We start from the raw sequence: 8,701 nt of genomic DNA, 5'->3' as shown, positions 1-8,701 counted from the left end.
CCATGGAATAAAAGTGAAACCAGCGGGCTTCCCTGGTGGCGCAGTGGTTGAGAGTCTGCCTGCCAATGCAGGGGACACGGTTCGAGCCCTGGTCTGGGAAGATCCCACATGCCGCGGAGCGGCTGGGCCCGTGAGCCACGATAACTGAGCCTGCGCGTCTGGAGCCTGTGCTCCGCAACGAGAGAGGCCGCGATAGTGAGAGGCCTGTGCGCCGTGATGGAGAGTGGCCCCCACTTGCCGCAACTGGGGAGAGCCCTCGCACAGAAACGAGGACCCAACACAGCCAAAAAATAAATAAATAAATTAATTAAAATATCCCAGAATTGAAAAATATTAAAAAAAAAAAAAGTGAAACCAGCACACAGAAATGCAGCCCCAAGCCCTCAGGCCCCACCCATGCCCCAAACCAATGTGGAGACTTCCATCTTACCCTGGATAAACCCAGCTCCCTTAGGGCTCCTGCTCCAGACGCTCAGGCGCAGACAGCCACTGAGCATAGGAGAAGCCCCAGCTTGTACTTGGCTTTGACTCTAGCCCCTCAAACTCCAGCACTATCTCACACTGAGGCAGTGGCTGCCAGCACACCCCAGGGGGAAGACACAGCCTGTGCTCACTTCAGATCCAGCTCTCCCACCAAAGCCACTGGGCACATGCAGACTGTGTAGAGATGCTCCCACACAATGACACACCTTCAAGACCAGGATAGGTAACTGTTTCACCTAAATTCATAGAGACAGAGAAAGTTAAACAAAATGAGAAGACAGAGGAATATGTTTCAAACGAAATAACAAGAAAAAAACCTTAAACAACCATAATAAAACAGAGATAAATAATTAGCCAGATAAAGAGTTCAAAACAATAGTAATAAGAATGCTAAATAGGGACTTCCCTGGTAGCACAGTGGTTAAGAATCTGCCTGCCAATGCAGGGGACACGGGTTCAAGCTCTGGTCTGGAAACATCCTACATGCCACGGAGCAACTAAGCCCATGTGCCACAACTACTGAGCCTGTGTGCCACAACTACTGAAGCCCATGCGCCTACAGCCCGTGCTCCGCAACAAGAGAAGCCACCCAATAAGAAGCCCGCACACCACAACGAAGAACAGCCCCCGCTCGTGGCAACTAGAGAAAGCATGCATGCAGCAACGAAGACCCAACGCAGACAAAAATTAAAAAAAAAGAATAGATGCGCACAGTGAGAATTTTAACAAAGAACTAGAAAATATAAAAAAGAAACAGTCAGAGCTGAAGAGTACGGTAACTGAAAAGAAAAATACACAAGAGGGAATTAACAGAAGATTAGATGATACAGAATAAAACGTGTGATCTGAAGGATAGAATAGTGGAAATCACCCACTCAGAAGGGCAAAAAGAAAAACAAATTTTGAAAAAATGAGAATAGTTTAAGGGAGCTTTGAGACAACATCAAGTGTACTAACATTTGCATTATAGGGGTCCCAGAAGGAGAAGAGTGAGAGGGGTGGAAAATGTATTTGATGAAATTATGGCTGAAAACTTCTTGAACCAGATATCTAGGTACAGGAGACACAGTGAGTCTCAAACAAGATGAACCCAAAGAGACCCACACCAAGATATATCATCATTAAAATGGCAAAAGTTAAAGATAAAGAGAGAATTTTAAAGGCAGCAAAAGAAAAACAAAGACTCACATATAAGGGAACACCCCCCGATAAGGTTATCAGATGATCGTTCAGTAGAAACTTTGCAGGCCAGAATGTAGTGTCATATATATTTAAAGCACTGAAAAGAAAAAGCCTACAACCTAAGTTACTCTACACAGCAAGGTTATCATTCAGAATTGAAGGAAAGATAAAGATACTAAACCTACACTAAAAGTAATGTGATATATATAAAGCTATAAAGTCTCCACCGAAACACTATTAGGATTAATAAATGAATTCAGTAAAGTTGCAAGGTACTCTATACACTAATAATAAACTGTCAGAAAGAAAATGCAAGAAAACAATCCCATTTACAATCCCATCAAAAAGAATAAAATACCTAGCAATAAACTTAGCAAAGGAGGTAAAAGACCTATACTTCAAAAACTAGAAGACATTGATGAAGGAAATGGAAGATGATACACATAAATGGAAGGATATCCCATGTTCATGGATTGGAAGAATTAATATTGTTAATACTATCCAAAGCGATTTCCTCCCGTAGGTCACCAGTGCTTCCAGGTCATGGTCATTTTGAGCCTGTATCTGGGTGACTTCTAGGCGGTCGTGTCATTGACTGCTCCCCACCCCCCAACTCCACTGTGTTCCTGCGTGTCTCCTGCCCTCCCCTGCCCACTGACCCCTCTCGGGTCCCCTCCGGGCCTTCTGCCCCTGGTCGCCAAGGCTTGCCGCGCTCTCACCCACTGCTGTCATTTGGAGGAAAGATGAATGGGAGGGCTGATTTTCAAGAGCCAAATGCAGAAGTTCCAAGACCAATTCCTCACATAAGGGCTGATTACATTCCAACAGAGGAAGAAAGAAGAGTCTTTGCAGAATGCAATGATGAAAGCTTCTGGTTCAGATGAATCCTTTCAGGTCATCCCAAATATGGTTCCATCCCTAAACTTATATTTGCTTGCATCATGGGATACTTTGCTGGAAAGCTTTCCTATGTGAAAACTTGCCAAGAGAAGTTCAATAATCTTGAGAATTCCCCTCTTGGAGAAGCTTTACGATCAGGACAGGCATGACGATCTTCACCAACTGGGCACTATTCTCAGAAGTCAAAATATGACTCAAGCATGAGTGGTCATTTATCTTTTGTGACATCCCCAGCAGCAGACAACATAGAAAAAGAGATGCTTCCTCATTATGAGACAACTCCATTCAGTGCTTCTATGAATGAATCTACTCCCACTGGTATTACTGATCATATTGCCCAAGTCAAAGTAAACAAATATGGAGATACTTGGGATGAGTGAAAAATTGCATCATTGGACCTACTGAAGAAGTTTCAATATCCAGCGTCATCTAGGTGGTCATGAACATCTGCATGCTTTGAGCTCAGCAGCAGTCTTCATAAACACATTTAAAACTAGAACCTGGGTTTTTGTGGTTTGGCTTATGAAGATGATGTTCTAAAAACTTACATTTTAATGTAATATTGTGTGAATGTATTCATTTGGGGGAACTCTCTGAATGATGGTAGTATACCATGATTGTACACAGTTTGTGAAATTGTTTTAAGTTACAGGGCAAGGATACTTTTATAAAACTATCAAGAGAATGCAATGCTGTAGAATCACTGTGCAATGCTGTAGAATCACTGTATCTGGAAATAAATGATACCTGCATGTTGAATTGGGGTGGGTGGGTGTAGCAATCATAATTTTAAGTCTTAAACTTTATATGAAAAATTATTAAAAAGCCTTTCTCCAGTGTTTGCTGTATTCTCTTAATGTTTATGGTAAATAAAATATAAAGGAACATGCATAAAAAAATACTATCCAAAGCAATCTACAAAGTTAATGCAATCCCTAACAAAACACCCATGACACTTTTCACAGAACTAGAACAAATAATCCTAAAATTTGTATGAAACCACAGAAGACTGAAAATAGCCAAAGCAATCTTGAGAAAAAAAAGAACAAAGCTGGAGGTATCGTGCTCCCCGACTTCAAACTATACTACAAAGCCACAGTAATCAAAACAGTGTGGAACTGACACAAAAACAGACACACAGATCAAGGAAACAAAATAGGGAGCCCAGAAATAACCCCCCTCACATATTATCAATTAATCTATGACAAAGGATGCAAAAATATACAATTGGGGAAAAGACAGTCTCTTCAATATGTACTGTTGAGAAAACTGGACAGCTACATGTAATAGAATGAAATTAGAACATTTTCTCATACCATACACAAAAATAAACTGAAAATGCATTAAAGACCTAAATGTAAGACTGGAAACCATAAAATTCCTTGAATAAAACATAGGCAGGGCTTCCCTGGTGGCGCAGTGGTTGAGAATCTGCCTGCCAATGCAGGGGACACGGGTTCGAGCCCTGGTCTGGGAAGATCCCACATGCCACGGAGCAACTAGGCCCATGAGCCACAACTACTAAGCCTGTGCGTCTGGAGCCTGTGCTCCGCAACAAGAGAGGCCACGACAGTGAGAGGCCCGCACACCGCGATGAAGAGTGGCCCCCGCTTGCCGCAACTAGAGAAAGCCCTCGCACAGAGATGAAGACCCAACACAGCCAAAAATAATAAATAAATAAATAAATAAAAGACTTTAAAAAAAAACACAGGCAGTACACTCTTTGACATAAGTCTTATCAATATTTTTTGGATCTATTGCTTCAGGCAAAGGAAACAAAAGCAAAAATAAACAAATGGGACCTAATTATATTTAAAAGCATTGCACAGTGAAGGAAACCATCAACAAAATAAAACGACAACCTACTAAACAAGAGAAGTTATTTCCCAATGATTTATCTGATAAAGAGTTAATATCCAAAATATATAAAGAGCACATACAACTCAATATAAAAAAAAACCAAACAATGCAATTACAAAATGGACAAAAGACCTGAATAGACATTTTTTCCAAAGAAGACATACAGATAGCTAACAGGCACATGAAAAGATGCTCAACATCACTAATCATCAGGGAAAGGCAAATCAAAACCTCAATGAAATATCACCTCACACCTTTCAGAATGGCTATTATCAAAAAGAAAATAAATATAATAAATATTAGTGAGAAAGTAGAGAAAGGGGAAACTTAGTTCACTGTTGTGGGAATGTAAATTGGTACAGCCACTGTGGAGAACAGTATAAAGTTTCCTCAAGAAATTAAAAATAAAACTACAATATGATCCAGCAATTCCACTCCTGGGTATGTATCTGAAGAAAATGAAAACACTAATACAAAAAGATACATGTAATGCAATGTTCATAGCAGAATTATTTATAATAGCTAAGATATGGAAGCAACCTAAGTGTCTATCAATAGGTGTATGGATAAAGAAGTTGTGATTGATATATGATAAATACATACACACACACACACACACATATACACACACAATGGAATATTACTCAGCCATAAAAAAGAATGAAACTTTGCCATTTCCAATATGTATGTACCTGTATCATACTTAGTGAAGTAAGTCAGACAGAGAAAGACAAATACTGTGTTTCACTTACATGTGGAATCTAAAAAATAAAACAAATGAATGAATATAACAAAACAGAAACAGACTCATAGATACAGAGAACAAACTAGTGGTTACCAGTGGGGAGAGTGGTGAGGGGCGGGTCATGATAGGGGGAGGGGATTATGAGGTACAAACTACTAGGTATAAAATAAATAAGATACAAGGATGTAATATACAGAAAAGGGAATATAGCCAATATTCTGTAATAACTTTAAATAGAATATAATCTATAAAAATAATTAACTACTGTGTTGTACACCTGAAACTAATATAACATTGTAAATCAACTATACTTCAATAAAAACTGCAAAAAATGCAAATTAAAAAAATATTGTACTACTTCATGGATAAAGTAAGTATCTTACAGCAATACAATTCCATTTATACCTTGGCCCTGTTTTGTGCTATTATTATCATATGTTACATAGTACTGTCATACTGATACATATGTTATAACCCTTCACAATAAATTGTTTGTTTTAACTATCAAAAATGAATTAATAAATAAACAAACCATCTATGGCCAATTGATTTTTGACATGATGCCAAGACCATTCAATGGAAAAAGAACAGTCTCTTCAACAAATGGTGCTGGGACAGCTAGATATCCATGTGCAAAAGAATGAAACTGGATCCTTATTTCACACCATATATAAAAATTAACTCAACATAGATCAACAATCTAAATATAAGAGTTAAAACCATAAAAATTCATAGAAGAAATAATATGGGTAGATCTTCGTGACCTTGACTTTCACAATGATTTCTTAGGTATTATACAAAAAATATAAGCAACAAAAGAAAAAATGGATAAATTGGATTTCATCAAAATTAAAGACTTATGTCATCAAAGGCCATTATCAAAAAGTGGACAAGATAACCTACAAAATTAGAGAAAGTGTTTGCAAATCATATACCAAATAAGGGTTTGTATCCAGAATATATAGAGAACTATTGCAAGTCAACAACAAAAAGATAAAAACCCAATTTAAAATGAGCAAAGGACTTGAATATACATTTCTCCAAAGAAGATAAACAAACGGACAACAAGCACATGAAAAGATGCTTAACATCGTTCGTCATTAGGGAAATGAAATTCAAAACCACAATAAGGAACTTCACAGCCATTAGGATACCTCATAATATAAAAAGGAGAATCAGAAATGTTGGCAAATGTGGAGAAATTAGAAACCTTGTACACTGCTGATGAGAATGTAAAATGTTTCAGCCATTTTGGAAAATTGTTTGGTGGTTCCTCTAAAAGTTAAACAGAGAACAGAATGGCAATATAAACCTACATTCCATCCTTAGGTATATAATAATCGAATACAGGTCCCAAAGCAAGTATATGTACACACATGTTCATAACAGCACTAGTCACAACAGTCAGAAGGTGTTAACAGCCCAAATGTCCATCAACGGAATTTATGGATAAAGAAATTGTGGTATATACATACAATGGAATATCACTTGTCCATAGAAAAGCAATGAAGTACTAATAAATGCTACAGTGTGGATGAACCTTGAAAACATTATGCTACGTGAAAGAAGCCAGACAAAAATAAGGTCACATATTTTATGATTCCATTTGTATGAAATATCCAGAATATGTAAATCCATTAAGACAGAACGCAGACTGGTATTTGCCAGGGGCTGGGGTGGAGGTGGCGGGGTGCAAATGACGAGAAATTGCTTTATGGATTAGGGGTTTTATTCTGTAGTCATGGAAATGTTTCGGAACTAGGTAGAAGTGTTAGTTGCCCAACATTAGGAATGTGTTAAATGCCACTGAATTGCTCACTTTAAAATGGTTAATTTTATGTTATGTGAATTGTACCTCAATAAATTATTTTTTAAAAACTTTGCTGGTACCCAGTACGTGTTTTAAATGTTAATCTTCTAAATAGTTTACCCCTATTAACATAATTAAGAATACACAAGCTTCAGCAAACTGAAAACAAAATTAGCCAATTAGCAGATGCAGGAATTGGAAACAGGAGGTTAGAGGAATGCTTGCAGTTAAAATGACAATAAAAACGCCATCCGACTTTTTGTAGCCAAGATGACACACCCAGGTGCCTGTCCTTGACTAGAGGCAGGAGAGGTATATCCAGACCTTTCATTCAGGGCAGGGACAGGAAGAAACAGGAAATAATCCTTCAAGTCCATGTCAGGGAGCTGTGCTTTCTGCATTTTTTCTTTCTGGAAAAGGTGGTAGATTGTGTTCATTCTACTGCAGGGAAACCTTCAGAGACGGGGAGCCAGGACTGAGAGATAATTGAGCAAGACTGAGATTTCTCAGTTTGTCTAGATACTTGTGGAAGGCAATAACTGTGTTTTAAATGAAGGTTGAGTATTATAGTAGAATAGACCTTGGACTTTATTTTTATTTTATTTATTTACTTAGCTGCATTGGGTCTTTGTTGCTGTGCGTGGGCTTTCTCTAGTTGCAGCGAGCGGGGGCTACTCTTCGTTGCGGTGCGCGGGCTTCTCAATTGCAGTGGCTACTCTTCGTTGTGGTGCGCGGGCTTCTCATTTGCGGTGGCTACTCTTCGTTGCGGTGCGCGGGCTTCTCATTTGCAGTGGCTTCTCTTGTTGCAGAGCACAGGCTCTAGGCACACAAGCTTCAGTAGTTATGGCACGTGGGCTCAGTAGTTGCGGCGCACAGGCTCTAGGGCTCATGGGCTTCAGTAGTTGTGGCACACGGGCTTAGCTGCTCCGCGGCATGTGGGATCTTCCGAGACCAGGGCTTGAACCTGTGTCCCCTGCATGGGCAGGCGGAGTCTTAACCACTGTGCCACCAGGGAAGTCCAAGACCTTGGATTTTAGAGTAAAATAGACCTGAGTTCAAATTCCAACTCTGCCCCTTAATAGCCATGTGACCTCATGTTATTTACTTAGCCATTTCAAACCACAGTTTTCCTTTCTCTTAAATGTGAATATATAACTCTGAAAGATTATTGTGAAGATTAAGTGAGGTAGATACAAAGTACCCAGCACATGCCAGCACATAGTAGATACTTGATGCTAGTTATTTTTCTTCAATCAAATTACAGATGACTTCTCCCTCCCACTTCACTCCCCCTCCAAAAAAAGTAATTAGAGTTGGTTGATGAAGAAGGATAATAAACCAAACCTTCAATTACAAAAGATACCAAAACAATTATACCAGGTGATGAAGACGAGTATTCAAAGCAATGCTTTTTCACCTGGTAAAACATCCTGCATGAGGAGGGATAAAAGCAGATTCCTCGCAGAGAGATCAGCAGAATGACAGAAAGAGGATGCTGAACAATTTCATCCCAGAATCCTTGCCTTTTCTATTGGCCCCATAAGAAACCAAAGGTATCCACATCCCATGAGCAAAAGGAAGCTCAGCTGGGGAATGAATGACAATGAAATCATTTGAACAAGAAGAGTAACGGTTTTCTTATCCTCCTCAGGAGGTTCTAGGATTCAGAATGCTATAGTGACTAAGAATGTGGGTATAGATCCATACAGATGTTGGTTCAA

At 39.1% G+C, this 8,701-nt stretch overlaps 1 pseudogene; it reads left to right on the top strand.

Moving 5' to 3' along the window:
• The first annotated feature begins 2,228 nt into the window (after positions 1 to 2,228).
• Positions 2,229 to 3,094, top strand: LOC118888871 (annotated as a pseudogene).
• The last annotated feature ends 5,607 nt before the right edge of the window (positions 3,095 to 8,701 follow it).

The sequence above is a fragment of the Balaenoptera musculus genome, chromosome X (assembly GCF_009873245.2).
Source record: "Balaenoptera musculus isolate JJ_BM4_2016_0621 chromosome X, mBalMus1.pri.v3, whole genome shotgun sequence".
NCBI classification, from domain to species: domain Eukaryota; kingdom Metazoa; phylum Chordata; class Mammalia; order Artiodactyla; family Balaenopteridae; genus Balaenoptera; species Balaenoptera musculus.
Note: the sequence above shows the minus strand (reverse complement) of the source record. Positions and strands in the feature narration are given on the sequence as shown.